The sequence below is a fragment of the Rissa tridactyla genome, chromosome 13, assembly GCF_028500815.1.
Source record: "Rissa tridactyla isolate bRisTri1 chromosome 13, bRisTri1.patW.cur.20221130, whole genome shotgun sequence".
Classification (NCBI taxonomy): domain Eukaryota; kingdom Metazoa; phylum Chordata; class Aves; order Charadriiformes; family Laridae; genus Rissa; species Rissa tridactyla.
In genome coordinates this window covers 5,785,674-5,805,133 of record NC_071478.1, presented here as the reverse complement: position 1 = coordinate 5,805,133, position 19,460 = coordinate 5,785,674, and the positions used below count along the sequence as shown (strand labels likewise).

Genomic DNA, 19,460 nt, shown 5'->3' with positions numbered 1-19,460 from the left:
TTAACCCTCCTACCTCCTCCCCATCCTTCTCTCCTGTGATGTGTTAAATATCACGGCTGCAAAAATGAGAGCACGTTTTTCCCTGCTGTTCCCATTCCAGCTGGAAAACTTGTACAGATCCTTCCCTTGTGGTTTGTGATACTGTAAATAAAGGCTTGGGAGGTCACACGTTTTCCATCTCAAGTTATTTTGATTCCAGTGCTGGAACTGGGGGAGGGAGGGGGGAGGGAAATAAATAAAAAAAGCAAAACCCCAAACTGTGCTGGCTTATTGTGGGAAAAAGAACTCATTAATGCTAAGGGAAAACAATTGGAAAAAAGGCCTTTGCAAAGAAGACCTAGTCTTTGACTAAAGCTGAGACTTGGAGAATTGGGGTCAAGTATTTCAAAGGAATCTTCTACTAAGCTTTGAAAGAAAAGTTATATACAAAATGAAGGCCCTGAACTCCAAGCTCCTGTGATCTACTGCTGTTCTTGGACACTTTTGAAAAATTTGCTGTCTAGTTTTAAAGGCATATTGGTGAGTAATTTTACCTGTGTTCATACAAATACAGTTACTCATATGCTTAAATGTCAGTTAAGTGGACTTTTAAATCTGAAATTGAGAAATTCTGGTTGTAGGTCTTACTGGCCGTGATGCATCTTGTGGTTTGGGTAGCCTGAGTCGAGGGCAGTACCTGGTGGTCTGGGGCACGCTGGGTGGAAAACATGTGTGCACACTCGTTCAGGATAAATGATACCGTTCTGCCTTTGAAAATCATCACAGAATCAGCACGATGCGTTGCGGTTGCTGTTACTGCCGTTGTTCACGACTGGTGTCCTACATCTGGCAGGCTAGGTCTCCTCAGCTGCATCCCTTTCCACATTGGTGTTTGAGGCTTTGAATATTCACAGAAAACACTGCTTAGGTTTAAACTTATATTTCATAATTTTGCTTTTGGTATTTGTATAATCCTGTTCTGGATTTACTAAGAAATGAGCTCAGAACAAGGTCCGTTGGGCTTTACTACTGGGTGGTGGTATGCAGAGTGTGATTAATATTGGCTTACAATGGAGAAACTAACAGTTACTGGCAACTGTGTCTTACTTTTGTTGAGTTTTGAAGAGGCCTTTTCCCAGTAAAGATTTTTTGTTATTTTTTTCGTCAAAACAGGATACAAAAACTGAATATAATTTGTCACTACAGAACTCGCGTTGTACCTTGACACTACAGAAGTATTTCTTTTTCCATAAACTGTTATATTTATAAATGTACAGCAGGAACAAAAGAGAAACATTCCACGTCTAGATGTTAATCTCTGCACAGGATAGTCTTTTGATTCAATAACTTTTCTTCCTTGATCTTCTTTTGCATTTTTTTTTCTTTAATGGGCACATGACATATGGACATAAAAAATAATGGCCCAATTTCACCCCTGCTGTAGCTCATTGACGTCATTAAAGCTACAGCAGGGATGACTTGGCCCAGATTCTTTAAAAATAAGACCTGATGAACAACCCCTCATGGAAAAGCTCTATAGAGAAGGTTGTCCTGAGCATAGCATAGAGCAGGTGCTGTGCACTGTGACATTCAGTAAAATCCCCATTGGTGTCCTTCCTGTGAAATGGAGGTAGGACCCTTCCTGGGGGGTACAGCAAGGCACGTGCTTGCAGGGCTGCTTTTACCATTTCTTAATAGTTTGATGGCAAAGGGGCAGTTAATGAAGTGAGAGAAGGCCACTTAAAGTAGAGGCAGATCTGGACGGAGACCTGACTGGCTTGGAAGTCGTCAGAGATCTTTTCTCTGCCCGAGGACTGGGCTTCCATGTGGTGAGGCAAAAGGTGGAAACCGTGGTAGAAATGATCTGTGGAAAACACTTGCCTTCGGCAGATTTTTAGGAAGACTGTTTGTATCCATCCGTTTGGTCTTTTTGTACTTTTTCCTCACTGCTGCCCAGCGGTAGTGTTCTCTGCAGCATCGAAGTCTTGTCACACAAGGATTAGCCATCTGAACAGGGCAGCTCTCCCTCCCCTGCCATACAGGGGCACTCACAGGTTCCAGTATCTCAAGGTAGGTCTAAGCTGCAGCTGCTTTTGCAGGCCATATTGCCCTCTTCATAACTTGGCATAGAAACAGAAATTACAGGGGGTGTAGGTGAAAGAAGACAATGCAAATCATGTCAAAAATAGTAAATTTGACCTTGACTTAAATGCTCGGTCTGAGTTAAGCTGAAATGCACTCTCAGATCTGAACAAACTGCAAACAGAGACAAATGTGAAAAGTTCTCAAGGGCTGTTGACTGCTTTCCATTTACTAAAATAGTGGTAGCAATTCATGGATGGCAGTTCTGAAAATCTTTATGCTAACTTACAACGTGAGTGTTTTGCTCGTAGTTATTTATAACTGCAGGAAGAAACACCCTTTAAAGAGCAGTCAGAACCCCAAAGCTCTATCTCTAGTGGGTAAATGCTTGATCATTGTTTGTAGAGCCAATATTCATTGCCCAGGGTATCTTTAATTTAACTGATTTCTTGGTTCTTGGTGGTAATAACTGTATCTGGCCAAGACAGGTTCTCTTGCAGTGAGTCCAAGAAATCAGATAGTTCTTTTTCTGATGCCAGACTCTTCTGGTCCACTGAATATAACTGCAAGAACACATAGTTCCCAAGAAGGAAAATGCTTACTGTGTTTTTTGGTGACAGCTGAAGCTAACTTGGGGAGGGAAAGATGGAGCGAACAGCACTCTTGTCTGCTTATGAGAGCGTGTTCATTTTAAGGGAATTTAAGTCAGAAAGTTTTTTTTCAGTTGAAAGCCAGAATAGTGTCAAAGTGACATTGACTAGTATAAATAGTGAAGGGAATTAGATCTTTAAAATATATTCAATCTTTTGATTAGTCATCCAAAACTCTGCTGGTAAGACAGGGAAAGAAATCTGGACTTAACCTGATAAATGTCCTTCTAACGGTAGAAAAAGTCAGAAAAACCAATAATTTAATTCATGATATCCAGAGAGACCATGCAGCGACTGACAGCAGACTTCTAAGGAAGAGTATTAATGCTAGTGAAAATAGAAGTGGGGGAAAAGGTAACTGAAAACTGTGCAGCCTTAAGGGCTTTTGGAATTGAAAGATATTTGATGTAATGCAGATAAGGATGATGTTAGCTTCTTTTTATTGCATAGAATATACCCTTATCTGATGAAACTATCCTGCTTTGAGATTGTTTTTCCTTGTATTGTCTTCCTTCATCCATTGCAAGTTTTCCTGTGTCATTGTGGGTGGACCTATTTAGGGTCTAATCGTAATTCCACTGAGGCCAAACGCAGAATTTTACAGATTTGAAGAGAACCCACTCCAGGTGGAGCCCCCACCATCTCTCCCCAACCAGACTGATTGTCAGCATGAGTTGAATGTGTGTGCCAGATCCGATAAATGCTTGATTATTGAAGAGAAGGGTTGTGTATCTTTATGACTGACCCATAGCGTTATTTTTCCAGAAGCGAGCTACCTTGTGATGGGTCTTAGTGGGGTACCACGTCCCTGATACAGGAGTGATTAATTTCTGGGGTATATGGTAGGGAGAGCCTTGTCTTAATAATCAAGTGTGGGGGTTTTTTAGGTGATAATACGATTTTCAGGAAGGTAATGGGCAGTAACACGCTGTTGTGTGTGCACTTACGCAAAGCACATGCATTCCTCTAAATCATACCTTCCTTTCTGACGGCTGAGCGGAGCGTGCCTCGTGCAGCCGCTGGGGCAGTGCTGGGAAATTACGTGCTGCAGCCAAGTTTTGTTTTCTGTCCTTTAAAACACCAGCGCGTGGATGCGCACGTTGCACACACGTCCCCAGGGTGTACGTAGGTTATCAGTGAGATAACCTCAGCCGAGCCCCCAGCACTAAAAGTGTTTTGCCGGGTGTGGCTGCATGGCTGTGACCACTTCTGATTGCATCGCAGCTTTACAGCTTCCAGTGGAAACTGTCCAAAACGAACCATTTCTCACTGAGGCAGTAGGTTCTGCTGTACAAGTTTGCATTAATCTCTGTGCAGGGGCTTGCTGGCTGTGAGAGAAAGAGGCACCAGCCGACGTATTGACTGACTCTCCTGTATCCTTTATGAAGAATGATGAGTGGAAGATGAGGAGTGCTCTGAGTATCTAAAGAAAATCCTTCAACTGTGCTATATCTGCATCATCCCGGCAGTTGTGCTTATTAAAAAAAAAATGTGGGGGGGATGCAAATACCATATTTGTTCAGATTAGAAAGGAATTTGGGGATGGAGCCTGAGAGAAAAGGGGAACCGTATGGCGCTGAAGGAGAACTTTCAATGTATTTGGTTGGAAATTTTAATCTATTCTGGGTGATTTAATTGTTAAGCTCTAGAGCAATAGGCTCACTTCAGCTCATCACCTACTAAGTGCTTGGCTTACACTGGGTGCGCTTAAGTCCTGTGTAGGCCCACAAGGTTCAGCTACATTCTTAAGAGCTCATGCAGAGTGACAAAGAACGAGGAAAGGGAAAGTTTCTGACAGCCCTATTTGTGTTTATAAAATAACTGTCTAAGAAAATAACCTTGAAATTAATTCGAGCTATTCCCTTGATCAATGACTGTAGTTTGTCTACTAATTCTTCTGTATATAGCTAGAACACAATCTACCAATAAAAGTTCTTTTTTCTTTTTCTTCTTTTTTATTATGTTGAGGTTTATTTTGATAGATTATATTTCTAGGTAACTGTTGAAGGTTATTTCTGGGAAGTGCTGCCAGAATGCTTATTAACATGTGACTAGACCCAGGTAGATTCCCTTCTGAAAAATCTGGCTGTTCTGTGCATCCTCAGTGAGGGGCAGTGACTGTGCTGAAGTGTACGAGTCCTCCCAGTTCCCTGCCCACGCTGGGCCTGGAAATAACTCTGTCAATAGTAGAAATGTCACAGCAGGAATGACTCGCTGGATGTGCCCAATTCCATTTATCTAAATGAGCTGCGATCTTGGATTTAACATGCTGTTTCATAGCTAAGATAAGAGGCACATGAATTAGATTATTGTTGGAAAAAAATAGAGAGGTGGTGATATAAATACTTCTGTGAGAAGTTTAGCACAGCATTAGCAAGTCTTTTTATATTTATGAACAGCAGTGGTCAAAGTAGTATCCTGCAAAAGATGCTTTCCACATGATACTAACTCCAGTCATTAAAAAGGCATGAATCAGATTAAGAAGTGCAGGGCTTTTTTTTATTTGCCTTTGAGTCTTCAGATGTCAGTGCAAGCTTTAATCAGCAGCTGGTGAGAAACTGCTGTGTGAAATGGAAGTGGGGGATGTGGGCAGAGATGCTCCTGAGAGTGGCTTAGGGGCTCCCCAGCACCCAGGAGGTTACTGCCCCACAGGTACTTGCTTCTCAAGGATTATATGAGCACTCTTGTCCCTTTCGTGGCTTCGTCAGCAGCACCCAAGGGTGTCCCTGAGGATTGTGGAGCTGAGGAGGTGTTCAGCAGAGGGGCGGTTGCATGGATGGTGGAGGCGGGTGCCCAACTGGCACTCCTGCCTATGACTGAGACTCCTGGATAAGAAAGTGCAGCACCTAAGCCCTAGCAGAAATATTACAAGTCTTGTGATAGCAACGGTTGGCAGATAACTATTGACTGTAGGGTCTTTTAGGCAGTTGTTTGATGCCATTCTTTCAGGTGGACTTTTAAAATAGCGCTTTGACTCCTTTCTGGCCATTTCCTCTGCAGGTGGAGCAAACTTTTTGGGCCGTTTCTCTTTTGTTTCAAGTCAGCCTTCTGGTCTGTGCTCTCCATTGCTTTGAGCACTCTGTGGCATTTGCTGGGGGTCGGGGAAGAGGATCTGAGGGAGGTACAGCAGTGACAAACATTAACATCTCAAAGTATTTTACGGGTATACTTAGTATGCAAAATGTCATCTGTTGTAATTGACTTTGCTGGTTTGTGTCAGAGGCAGTGATGAGCGCTCTCCCGCCCTGTGTTCTGAGGAGAGGGATGCCCAATTTTGGCCTGGTACCCGTGATTTCATTGTGAGGAGCCAGGAGCAGCAGGGTACGGAGGGTGTCCCTTCACAAGGTCGTGGTGGGTAGAGCACTACTGCTCTGCAGAGCTCAACTTCCAATAACCTGGAGGGAAGGGACTGTCCCAGCACTCTGATGGTGCCGGAGGGACTTCTCAGTGCTCACGTCTGGGCCGATGGCTGTTTTCTGCATGTTATGGTCAGGAACAAAGGCATATTCCCTGGACAGGATGGCAGGAAGTTCAGGAGGTGGGACAGCAGGAAGCAGTTGCATGATCCTGTGCTACTTTTGGTAAAAACTACCCTTGCTTTTAGATCTGCGCTTGTTTTGTGTTTGTGAGGATTGTGTTTAATTTCGTGGTGTGTTCAGTGCAGTACCTGCCATCTCTCTGGACAGCTGTAGTCTGTCTTACTGTTATCACCAGGGCTGTTTACTACTGATAAAGGCCAAGCTGAAGAGGACTAGGATCCAGATACTTGGGAACTGGGCAATGCTTTAATTTCGGTTTGTCTCTTGTAACAGACAGAGTTGAGACAGTATGTGGATCTGCTTCCTTGAAGACCTAAAATATGCTTTTATTGACTCCTCGGGCTTTGTGAAATCATGATGGAAGAATGTAGCTAAACCATTGGGAAAACTTCCCTTCCCCACTTCTTAGTGTTGTCTTCTTAATAGCTGCCTCTTACAAATTGAAGCAGCTCCCTGTGCTGTTCCCTTTCCTTTATTTTAAATATGAGCTAGTCTGTATCATGAATAAATATGTTAACTTAATAGTACAGTTGCTTTAAATCACATGGCTTTACTGTTGCCAAACTCCTGTTGCTGGTAGCTCTGGGAGGTACTCTGCCCAGCAGAGGCTTGTTGATTTGCTCGTGTTGCATCTTCTGTGCTGCAGCCATCTGGCAGTGGCCTTCGTCTCTCAGAAAAGCAGGATTTGGGTAACTTACCTTACACCAGCAGCCTTTCATAATTCTGCCTGCCGTGCTAATTTAAGGGAAAGCAGCAATTCTCTGTCTCCTTTCACGCACACCATCGTGCGCACTCTGGCTGTGCCACCTACCCGCTTTCCTTGCCTGTGGAGTCTGCCTCTTGCCCTCTACTGTATCCGTAAAAGTGGAGCTTGGGTGACTGCAGGCTGCCCGCCGGTTTTGACAGCCACGAGTGTGAGCAAGTGCCGAGGTGTCGCCTGGGCTATTCTCAACTAACCCTTGAGCTAATGGACGCTGCTTCCTGACGTAAAAGCAGAAGAGGAACTCTGGCCAGGGGCTAAGCTACACCAAGCAGCGCTTTCAGAGCTTAAGCTGATTGCAGATCTCTCATAAATAAATCTTTCTGTATTAATAAATAAATGCTTGCAATAGTTTCTTTATTATGGTGCATGGAAGCTTTCAGAAAGAAAAAATTTCCCGAATGAGCCATTTCTGCAGTCTCTGCTGACTTTTAAAGATTGGTGTCATTAATTGAATTCTGCCTCTTCCATTAGAATGGAGTGTGTGCGCTTTGCTTGCAGTTAGGGTTGATGCATTTGAAAAAGTGTGGGAAGAGATAAAATATTCAGAGCTACTTGCATTGCTTCTGTGGCAGTCGGGCTACTGGGTTGTTTTGGGGAGAGTGGGCAGCCTTTCAATGCGACTGTCTTATACTGGGGTCTTTGAGAGTGGGAAGGTTTCCCACCAAAGCTCAGGTAGCAGTTGTTGGTTGGCTGTGGAGACCTGGCTAGGTGTCTGCTGCTGACTCATTCTTCCTGCAGAATTTCTCTTAAAAAGAAAAATACATCATCTACGTGTTGCAAGTGGCCAAATTCTTCTATCTACAGGGAATGATACTTGTTGGAAATCGATCTCGCCTAATCCAAAGCATTGCAAATGTAACAATTAAGTGTGGAAATTAAGTAGATCTTGATGGATGGGGAGACAATAGCTTGTTCTTTGACACTTGCTTTGTTTTTTGAACATGATCGTACCAGTGTTACATAAATTCTGTGTTGCAGCCCGCCCTTATTAGCCACTGATTAGAGGGTCCTTTGTGAAGTGTTTTCTGATATAATTTAATTAATACGGAACCAGTAAAATTCCTATGGAAACAAAACAGGAGCAAATTTAATACCAGATAAGCGTGTGTTCTGGACTATGAAAGTGAACACAAAACTTAATGGGACCACCAGAAGAACAAACAAATCTACAGAGACATGGTTGTATGCTTCAGCTAAAATGTATGTTTGTGGATATAATTAAACTTTAGTTAATAACATATTGTCCTCAGTCTTGGTGAAGAACTTTATTTGGGCTGTGACTGTGCGTCCAAAGCATTTTTACTAGATTAACTTCTCCGTACAGCATGGTCTAGAGCTTTCAAAGCACTGGCAGGTCCTGGGTGACTGTCTTGCATTTCAGCTCGTTCCTCACATAGCTCGGAGGGCAGGATGAACCCTTTCCTACAGAGGCATCGTGGAGAAATGGGTGACTGTCCCTGTCACTGACCTGCCGTGGGAGGCAGTGGGCGAGCTGGAGAGACAGACTTCAACAGCAATGCGTGAGGAAGGGTGAAGTGTGAAGGTGATGCTTCACGATTCACTTTTTGCATTGCAAATCCTGTTTCGTAAGTAAGCTGCTTCCACCGATGCATTAAATGATTTATTATCTCTCAGAGCTTTTCTTCACCCTGGAAAAAAACAAAAGATGATCAGTGTTTTTTAAAGCTCTGTGCTGAACATTATATGATTAAGATGTAATTTTGAAGTGACGCATTTGGGCATATAATTTTCAAGACCATCTTTGGTTTTGGGGATCATAAATACTAGTTCCAGCTGTAATGAAGTGCTGTGCTACTTACTATGTTCCTATCATCGTGTGTGTCTTTTGTTTAAATTATTAAATCACAGTGGCTATGGCCATAATAATGTGGTTGTTTTATGTCTTGGAACAGGGGAAAATAATTTTATTTAGTTGGAATAATGTAATTGTAACATGCCTCTGGGTTTGAGTTAAAGGGGGAGGTGGTGCAGGTGGCTGGCAAGACAGTGCTGTTCTTTTGATGATTTTCTGCAGCAAATTCCACTGCCGTGGAGTGGCAGCATATTTGTTTTTAACGGAACAACTTGTGAGCAAACACTAGGATGTTTATGATGACAAGGAAAGCACTAGAAAAATAGAGGCCATAAAATCCCACTCGTTAAGGGTAGCAACATGGGCTCAGTCAGGTGCATCTCGGGGGGGGAGGGGTAGGTCTGGGATCTGGTTATGCACTGCCCGAGCAGTTATGGGCAAAACGCTTAACTCCTTTGCACCTCTGAAGGCCATCTGTAGGGTAGGCAGCTGTCTGCCTGGGTGGTTTTATGAGGCAAAGTGCCGGGGAAGGACTCGGAGATCCTCTGATGCAAAATGCTTTACAGATGAAGTATTTATTTCCCCTTTTGAAGGGAAAAGATGCGTGATGGTTTCTTGAATCAGGATGACTGCACCAATTCAGATATAATTTGATAAATGAAGTATAAAGGCCCAGTAAATGACCTTCTGTAAAATACAAGAGTGCCTGAACCATTTGTGCTTTAAATCTTGCTCCACATCTTTGTATTTCCTGCTCACGCTGTTCATTAAAGTAGTCTCCTGTGCCCTGTTGGTTTTGGGCTGATAATGTATAGCTAAGTGGTGCACGCTGAAAAGAAATTTCTGTATAAAAAAAGCGGTGTGCTTTTCTCTGCATGAAGTGACTTGCGGATATGGGGCAGAAATCCTTCTACTTTTCCCCTCTTTTGTGTTTGTAGCCGGGCCCTGAAATGTATTAGTGGTCTTTACATATCCCCTCGAAATGCAGTTTATTGAGGCATCCCTTCCTCCCTGTGAAACCCTTCACTTCTGTGGCTGCAGCACAGACTGTGGTTTCTTTCCAAATGAATCATGAGGGTTTTACAAGCTATAAAACTTCTCTGGAGAGCTTAAGGGTGTGACCAGCTTACAAGTGCGGATGAAGTTGGTTTGTTTTTTTTGTTTTTTTTTTTTCTTTTCTGATTCAGGGCTGAATATATCCTGAATATCTGTTTGATGCTTTTGATTGCCAGCAGGAAATATTTCCCCCCTTCAGATGGGCTGCAGCACAATCCCAGGCTCTTGCTGTGGCTGCCAGCAAAGCTTTGCTGGGACTCCCTACACTGCTGGGTGTAGGAAGTGATAAAACTTTATTAGTGTTAGTTCCTTTAGTCTATGTAAAAATTTTTATGAGGAATAAGCTTATGCATTTGGAGGACAAAAGAAAGTTGCCCATCTCTCTGGCTGGGCTTCGCTTAAGGAAAATGCATCTTCTCCCTGCCTGAGCAGCTCTTTGCCCAGCCCCAAGAGGGCTGCTGCCGTGTTCCCTGTGGAGGCTGATTTGACCAGTCCACCTTAGTCCAAGCCACTTCTCTCCAGATCAGTGTGACCTTCTGGCGTTCCCTGTTGAGGAGTGTGGTGCAAGAGTCCTGCAAGGGGACTGTGGGATGGGTGGTGTTTGTTCTCTTGGGTTCCTCACCATAGTGAGCTCTTCTGGCATGGGGGTTTTATAGCTGGGAGGCTTTGCATGCTGGTGGCTGCTTGCCCCACTGCAAATGCAGTGACAAAGTATGTGATGTGTGGTCCTGCTCTGTCACCACCTGGACTTGGAGCGTGTGAGCAGTCCTGGGGAGAGCTGGCACGTCCTCTCTTGTCTCCTGGCATGTGTGCTGGGCTTGGAAAGCCTGGAAGTCAAGGGTGTTTCCAGAATTTTTGAGCTCTGGGTAGGAGCCTGTTAGGTGCTCTCCTTGCACAGCCTCACCCATAGCTCTTCCTGGGCTTCTGCAGCCAGTCCCTCTGCTCTGACTCCACTAGAAAGCAAGTTGGCTGTCCCAAAGAGAGACGATCTCCAGACTAGGGCACTGGCCAAGAAATCTGGAGCTGGCAGTGACATGGAGCTGGCAGAGAACAAACCAAGCGGGTAGAAACTGTCAGGAGGTCTGGGAAATTAGAGGGGAATCTTTTTTTTTTTTTTTCTTTTCTTTTTTTTTTTTCTGGCATATGCCAAGAGTAGGTGGTTCAGAAGGGGAATACCTGGCACAGTGTGATAGCAATTTATCCAGCTGCCCTAACAGGATGCTTTTGCCAGGAGCCTTTGGACCTCTTCTTCTTGGTGTAAATAAATAAATGAAATACTTGTTACTATAAATAAAACTAAGTGAGTATGATTACCTTGAGTCACTGGATGCACCTTACATCCTTTGTTCCTTTCTCCCTCTGCAGGCAATTAATGTAGAAAGAGGGGACCATCGGTGTGCACAGACATCAGCCAGGCAGCATGAAGGCTCATAATAACTTTCTCCTATGATAAAAGAGATATTTTTATGGTCTGATTTTTTTATTTTACTTTCCCCCTGGTGGGAGAGAATTACTGGTGGTGGTAGTTGGTAGACCTGCTCCTGTTGGGAAGCACTGAATGGAGGAAGGATTTATTGAAGGAAATGTGTGGCAAATTTCTTCATAAGCAGCTTTTTTTCCTTATTTAAAGAGGTTGTTTATAACTAAGAGACCATTAGCACCCAGGAGGTAATTTTGTTGTAGCAGTACCTTATTGAATGAAAACTTGGTAGTCTGTTTCTGGATGGAGGCCTCAGGAACAGCCCCTGGATAATATTGTACCTAAGCTTTTTTTTTCCCCCCCCTTTTTTCTTCTTTAAATGGAGGTTGGTGCAGCTCCTTCCCATGTAGTTTAAAGAACAGCTTGGTGAAGTACATGTCAGCATTTGAATTATGCTTTTCATTTACTGTAGCCAATTCTAGTACTCTCCTTTTGCCCCCAGGGTTTCTAGAAGGTTTCTCAACAAATCTCCCCCACCCCCTGCAACTCAGAGACAAAAACCCAAGAGCGCCTTTGCGTGCTGCCTGGCTGCTTTGCCCCTCTCTCTGATACTCCTAGAGAGATTCTGTGATTTTTTGCAAAGGCTACTGAAATCGTGGGGGCAGAATTACGCCATAAAGAGTCCTGGTAAGGTTACTGCCCACAGCTCTCCCTGTATTAGGAGCAGTCAGAACTCATCAGTGTAAAACCTTCCACACCAAGGGAGTAAACAACACAGATTAACTGGTAAGGGATGCTAAGCACTCTGCATCCCTTACGTGAAGTGGGTTTTGTTACTTCTGGCTTGAATACTGACCTAGTACTAATAATCCTATATTTAAACAAACTGGTGAATTTTCCCCACGGTAGCAATTAAGACGTATGAGGGAGAACTGTGTGGCAAAAACAGAGTATGGCAAAGGCTGAGGATCATTGCTAGAACAGAGTGCGTTTGGTTTAAAATAGTCTTTCATGTGCTGAAAGAAAGGGTAACGTTTTCCAAATTATCTCCACCCTAAAATCTTTTGAGCTGTTGCTGCAGGATGGCTAATGCAAAACCTCTTTTGGTGGGAAAAAATGGTGAGGAAGGTCATGTTTGTTTTACATCTTCCCCCTTTCACCCTCCCTCTAGTTAAAGCATGTTTGGGCTAGAGTGCGCCGAGCTGCCCGGGTGCAGAGGATATTATGGATTCTCCGTATCGCTAGCCCTAATTTTAGCTACATTCGGCACGGTTCGTGCCAGTACTCACCCACTGCATTTGCACTTTCGGTAGCAGTCATTACACAGTGTGAGCTTCGCACATGTGCCGCTCCTCCTGGCGCTCAGCTGGCAGCACCAATTTGTATTCCCCACAATAAAATAGTGGGGTTTGCGTGGGTGAGGGACTAGTGGGAGGATGCTCACATCTGTGAACGTGTCCCTGCGGAGCGCTGCTGTGCTGTGCTTGTTGCAGCCCGTAGAAGGCAACTGGATGGGAGGAAAGGGAAGAGAGCTCTGTAATTCCCTTCTGCTTCTCACTGAAGTGGAGACATGGCTCTGCAGCGCACGTGATGTTCTCTCGTGCACTTGCACTGTGAAAGGACTCCCAGTCCAATTTGTCAAGGCAGAGACTTGACGTGAGTCCAAATGCACTTGACAATAGTCTCTCTGCTGTCAAAACCTCTCCTCCTTCTGTGATAAAAACAAAGCTCCCGAATAACACTCCTCTCCTTCCTTCCTGTGGCTCTTAAGAAAGACTCGGCATCCCGGAGGAAGTTTTTTTTACTGTATTCAAAACACTTACCATTTTCCATTTAAGAATTTGACAGAGCAATGCATTCAAAACAAGATAGCCATAGAGAAATGATTTGGATTTATGCTTTCTTTAATTGGACCACATAAGATTTTATTTACTGATAGTGTCCAAAGGGAGCTGTCGAAATATTGCAGAAAGAGTGAATGCGTCCATTGCGGTAATGTGCGTTTGATAAATGCATTATTGCGTAGTTATGAAGTTCAGGAAGAAGCCTTAATTACTGTTTTGAAGCCATTAGAGTCTAAAGCAGCAATCTGAAGCTCTTGTTGCAATAGTGTTTTATGTTTCTTCACCAAAGACTTCAGCACAAAAAAATTGTGCTTGTTTTAGAAGATAATTCATGCCTTTTATTTCCTTTGCCTTTTTAAAATGGTGCAGAAGTGACAGCGGGTACTTGAATGTTGTAGCAGTGGGCTCCGTGGATTCATGCAAATAAAAAATACAACCTTTACACAGAGCATATACTGCTCTCATTGGCAGGGAGGCCAATGCCAAATGATTCGCTGACTGTTTTCGCCTGTTACCCATACCTGTATAGTGTAAGAAATTGCTGAACTCAATTCTCCCATCTTTTTTTTTTTTTTTTTAAAAAAAAAAAAAAAAAAGGTAAGAGGGCTGCAGGAAGGGCAGGATTGGTGTCCAGGAGTCCTGTGTAAAGCTTCCTCTGGGGCTAGGGAAGGAGAAAGGCTGGTCTTGGAAACTTTTTATTAATGCAGATTGCTTTGGGAGATCAGTCAGTGTTATAATCTACGCTTGGTATCAAAAAATTGTCCATCCCTGGAAGCCTCCCCTTTCCACGTCAGCCGTTCCTACAGCACACCACGGAGCCGCTGCCGTCTCGCTCAGGTCTCTCTTGACAGCAACCACAAAGCAAATTATTTGGAGCTGACTATTCTTATACCAAAAATGTGTGCAATGAAAGAGTTTAGTTTTCAGATGTTTGTTGTCTTTTTATCTTTTAAGTTATTCAGAGAAAGTCTGTTTAATGCTTAGTCACCTGGTTTTAGTGCTTCATAGTTGTTCTTTGACTCTCAGGTAGTGCATTGTTTATAGCAGATGTTAATTTAATAGAGTGAACTTTGTAACCCATCAGGATATAAGCATCTCAATTTAAAAAACAAAACTGACAGAAACACAGTTGTAAATCAAAGGTTAACAGGCATAGCAACATGAAGGTATTGTTTGCTTGGTCGTTAAACTGATACTGTGCTGCTTTCTTAAATGGAATATTTCTTTAGTGACAGGAAGGTTAAGTACAAGTTGTACTGTTATGAGAAAGGAGGAATGAACCTTACTTATTAGTGTTTTTCTAAAGCTGATGGCTTAAAATAATTGCAGATGCAACGTGGTAGCTCTGTAGGTTGCCTCTGGCCCATTCATTTTCATACGGGGTTCAAGCTGGCTCTCCCTCATCCTCGGTTTGGGCTCTGACTCTTGGGTGTTTCTAGAGATCAGTGAGGCCCTTTGCTCATAAGCTTTTGGTTAAGAAAGTTGAAAGATCCCTTCCCAAGAACAGGCGTGTTCTTGGCGTACCAAACCTCCCGGTGCAGTCAGGCTGGGAGGATGGTGGCCTTCGTGTCTTGTGTTGTGGGGTGTCCGAGTGGCAGGCCGTGTTGTTCATGCCAAGTCCGGGATTCAGCCTCTTCAGTCAACACTCAGAAAGATGACTTCAGAGATCTCAAGAATGTCTGCTCAATATATTGGAGCAGTTTTGTCCTTTTGCAAAACTGTGTTTATCTTTTGCCGTGGGACAAGGTCCTGCGTGGTTTACAAAGGCTGTGCTCTTAGGCTGTTTTTCGGTTTGACTCAATTATCAGTAATTTAAAAAAAAAAAGGAAAAAAAAAACAAAACAAAACCAAACCAACAACCCCAAACCCAAACACTTAACTATTCCAAGGCTGTGTGTTTTTTCTCTGTGTGCTTTGAGCATACTGAGCTGGGGAAGGTGACGATGGTAAATATTGCCGCCTTGTTCCCGAAAGCTGTTGGGTAAGATCTCTCGCTGCAGCATCTGAAGCATTACTGGAAATACTCTGAACTGTTATAACAACATCTCTGGTGTAATTTTTCTTTTCCAAAAGTCTTTCCCTTCCCCCTATTTCTGGGTAGAAGACGCTAATTAGCAGGGAGATTCAGGTGTCAGCGAATGTGCCAGGCTCTTGAATCATGCAGCAGATAGCGGGTGCTGAGATGTTGCCCTTCCCTTCAGATGGCAACATTAATTCTCAGAGTAGCGCTGCTGCAGTTTGCATTACGTTTGTGTCTTTCCAAACTTAAAATGCTTACAGTTATGGCATTTGTCCTGATTAACTATTTGTTACAGGCTTTGGTGTTCTGAAATTTGGGTTGACTTCTTGAAGTCTGGCATATGGCATTAAAATTCTCAGAGCGCTACATCTCTGTAGAGTGACAACACTCCAGATTAAACCTAAGCACTACTACTCCCAAGGAGATAGGCTTAAGTACTTCTTCCTCTCCAGAGTACTCTACTCTGAATAGCTCTACAATTAAAATTGATATATCTTTACTTGGTTAATCTAATACCTATTATTTCCTTTTTGTTTCAAATTTGAGTAGTTTGGACCAGTTCATGCTTCAGAGATCTAATTTAAATGAAGTTGTTCACAGCCATAAGCTTTTAGATATATTAATTGGTTAATGTGAGGCTTTAAAGAACTGCTTGAAGAGTCCGGAGAAACTTATCAAGACGACTCCGGCACTTTCCATGTTTGCTTCTGCCCGGGCATGGTTCTGTTGTGTTGTCATCATTCCAGCCAGTCTCACTAGCCTTCACCATAGCCCATCCTAAACTGCATGTGTATTTAACTATTCAAAGGATTTGGAGTTAGACACCAATTTGCAGTCTGGTGCCGTTCCATGGTTTTCTGGCTTGTTAAAACTTTTCCCAGAAGGTGCCTGGCGTTGCTGGGTTCGTGTTTCCACTGGCAGGTTTGAGGGCGGGCGCGTGTCGGATGGGGGCTGCCCAGCTTGTCCCTGCCCCGATGGGGGGTTTTTAGCCAGTTGAACTCTGTCCCTTGCAGAGTTCCTGGGAAGTGTTTCACCCCAGCTGCACACACGCCGTAGCAGATACTGAAACCATTTGTCTTCAGGCATTTGGGGCAAACGCCAACAGAAAACGGCACAGAGGACGAAAAGTAAATTGGCCTTCTGAAATCCTTTCAGCTTTAAGTATTACAGATATAATTAGAAACACAGGCAAGGATTATTATCCTATAAGTGCCTTTCTCGTCTGTTCTGCTTTTGTAACCTTTCTTTTTTCATCTGTCATTCTGTCTTGCTGCATTGTTTCTCCTTGCAGCCTGGCGTCTCCACCATCATGTCCCATGGCTGCCTTAACGCTTTGCACTGAGTCTGTTTGCTTTTCCCCTCTATTTACGTCATAGCTGTCGTCTTTTGGCTCTGCATTGGTGTTCCCGTGAAGCCACCATCATTCAAACAAATAGGTAGTTCTTACTGCTGCAAGAAAATGAAGCTCTGCCCTCTGCAACTGCTCTCTCCCCAGCTCTCCAGGCTGCACATCATCTTCCCCCTCTGCTACTTGGTAGATTAATTTATTTTCTTTTTTTTTTTTTTTTTTAAATTGCCTCAGAAATGGGAAGTTGAGGCTTTGTATAAATTGGTCCCTGTAGGTGTGAATGTGGGAAGCGGAATGGGTCCGTCGGAGCAGGGATGCAGCTCCACACTGGGAAACCTGCTGTCAGGCGGGAGCTGCCTGCGGATCACTGAGAAGGAGAGGTGCTGCAAGAGCACACCCCGGTTTGCCCAGGGTTTGCTGTCATTCATCTTTACGCCTTTTTATACTCAGCAGAACTGTCCCCCACTGGACCTCAAAGCTCAGCGAGGGGAATACTGTGGAGTCTTTTGCAACTGCATTTTGTCCCTGTTCTGTCCGTAGTCTGTTGCAGGCAACACTTTTAAGTCTCTGAGGCTTGGTCTGTTCTGAAAGGCTTTTTGGCAGAGCCATCTCACTTAAAAGAGAAGTATTGTTTCTACCACCACGGCCCAGTTTGACAGTTATTTTGATCAGGTTCCCCTCTGCTTGTGAGGTTGCATCTCCCTAGCCTCACCAAAAAAAGAAACCCCAAACAAAAAAAATAAAAAAGCCCAAACACACACGAAAAAGAGCCCCTGAGTAGGAAGGGGATGTGCCATTGAGCCCCTGGATGTGTACCGAAGCTCAGACTGCAAAGTTCTTCCCTGTCTGCACACTGTGGTATCTGAGAGCTGGAGAATCCAGGAGAGGAGTCATCTGATGCAGCGTGAAGGTGCTGGTCTCCAGAGAGCTTTGTTCAGGATCCTACAGCTTTTCTTCCCAAAGGTTATAGCCTCAGGCAGGATTGTGAGCGCGAATTGCGCTTTGTAATGTCATTTTATACATGCACTATGTCTGTGCTTGTGTCAGTGTTTAGTGGCTATTGAGGATGCTCAGCAGCTCCAAGGCTGGGGCCCAAAGCACGTTGGCTTGGGCACCCAAAAAGGAGTGGCAGCTGCTTGTAAAACAACCAATCAACCCCCCCTGAAATACTCACGCTCGTTATTTCTCAGATACAACTGAGATATTCGGCCCTGCCCAAAGGGAAATCAATAGTGTGTTTGGACTCCCTGTTGCTCTACGTGTACATGAGTGTGTTTATTTTGTTTAAGGAGTTGGTACATAATCAGTCTTAAAATTAACTGACTGCCTGTTGACTTGTCACCCTGTGAATGAAAACACATTGCTTGTAATTTGTTTGACATTATTCTGTCCTGTTGTCAGGCTTCTAATTATGCTTAGAACATAACCCAGATGTCTGTCTGTCTCCTTCTGTCTCTTTTATTATTATTATTATTATTATTTATCTTTTTTATTGTAAAACATGGAAGGAAATATTTCTCTGAAGTGATGAAAGTCTGTTTCCTCCTCTGTCTTTCAGGAGATTAGTAGGTGGTTGCAGGTTTATCCCTTAAAAACTGTGTTCCTTTGAAAAGAAGGTGTCGGTTGGGGCATCCAAAATTGCTAGTCCCTTGTGACTTTGGATCGACCTTCTATGTGCTTTTGGGGTATTGAAACATGTTTGTATCTACATTAAAATGTTTCTCTAGATACCACTTTCTAAAAATGATCACATTCCCCACCTTATTTATTTTTAAAGAAGAGATAAATTGCTTGTGCTTTTAGAAGATTAAAATATTAATGTATTTAAATATAACAGTGAAAGAGAGGCGAGGCAGAAGGGGTTGCCCTTTCAAAATGTGCACGAATGAGCAATCTCTTACTGAATCCATTGGATAAGCACGTAATATTCCTTGCCAACACTGACTTTTGATAATTAGCAAAGAAAAACTCAAGCTGCTCAGTGTGAGGTTTTATTGCTCAAAAACCTATCCTGTAACTCGAATTTTCCTACAGCCACAAGCTTTTAAGCACCAGAAGCAGTTTGCCAATGGCATACTGGATCACCAACGCGCTCAAGCCCTGTCTTCCAAAAGCTCTAAGTCACTTAAACATCAAAAGGCTGCTACTTTCTTAATGGGACTTTCGAACACTTTACCTCTGATCCCACTTGGAGAAGGCTGTGTTGGCGACCGAACAAGCTCCGTTCCCCTTGTGGTGGTTCTTTTTTAGCTGATCTAAATTTGCAAGGCAACAGGGGTGTGTGGAAACTGTTTTTAGGGATAAGAAACTTGACTCTTGGTCCCCGCTGATTTGGGTTTTTTTGTATTGTCAATCGCCAGCTTCCCTGGCTCGTGAGCTGTGGAAGATTACAATTATATTTAAAGGCTGTTTCCTTTAGAGAAAAGAGCCTGATCTGGCTGGCTCCAGCAGGGGACAGCTTTTTCTGTTCTGCAAAGCTTTGCTCAAACAGAGCTCATGGTAGGGGAGGAGGCAGAAGTATAGGAAGGACACAGTGGGTCGCCATGGGAAAGAAAAACTGGAAAGTAAGAATAAAGGAAATAAAGCGTGTGTTCAATACAAGTGATATACGTGACACTTGGGTATAGAGACTGCAAATTATTATGTGGTCCCTGCCATTAAATACAAATACATCCCTGACTTTCCCCTCTGCATCCCAGCCAACAGGATCTTAATGAAGGGCAAACTATGCAAACAAATCCCCTGAACCACTTCTGCCTGGCTTGAAGCAAGCTGCGTTTTGTATTGCCTCTGTTGTGCCGTGTCGCTGCGATGGTGCTTTTTGATCTGCTGCTGTTGTTACTTGGGGTCTGGGCATCTGTTAGACCCGCCACCTGCGGCAAAGGGCTTCTGGCTGAGCGACGAAAGGTCATTTGCTGAATCTGGAGTACAACTGTGCCAGGGAGC

At 43.6% G+C, this 19,460-nt stretch overlaps 1 protein-coding gene across 9 annotated transcripts in view; it reads left to right on the top strand.

Moving 5' to 3' along the window:
* PITPNM2 (phosphatidylinositol transfer protein membrane associated 2) overlaps positions 1 to 19,460 on the top strand; it is a 138,400-nt gene that overhangs the window by 20,319 nt on the left and 98,621 nt on the right. Inside the window, exon 1 of one of the 9 annotated variants that reach the window (XM_054220110.1) lies at positions 18,181 to 18,199. The exons of the other annotated variants lie outside the window; for them this stretch is intronic. The gene's annotated coding sequence lies outside the window, so the exon portion shown is untranslated. Of the gene's footprint in view, positions 1 to 18,180; positions 18,200 to 19,460 lie in introns of those variants that run through there. 9 annotated transcript variants of the gene reach the window in all.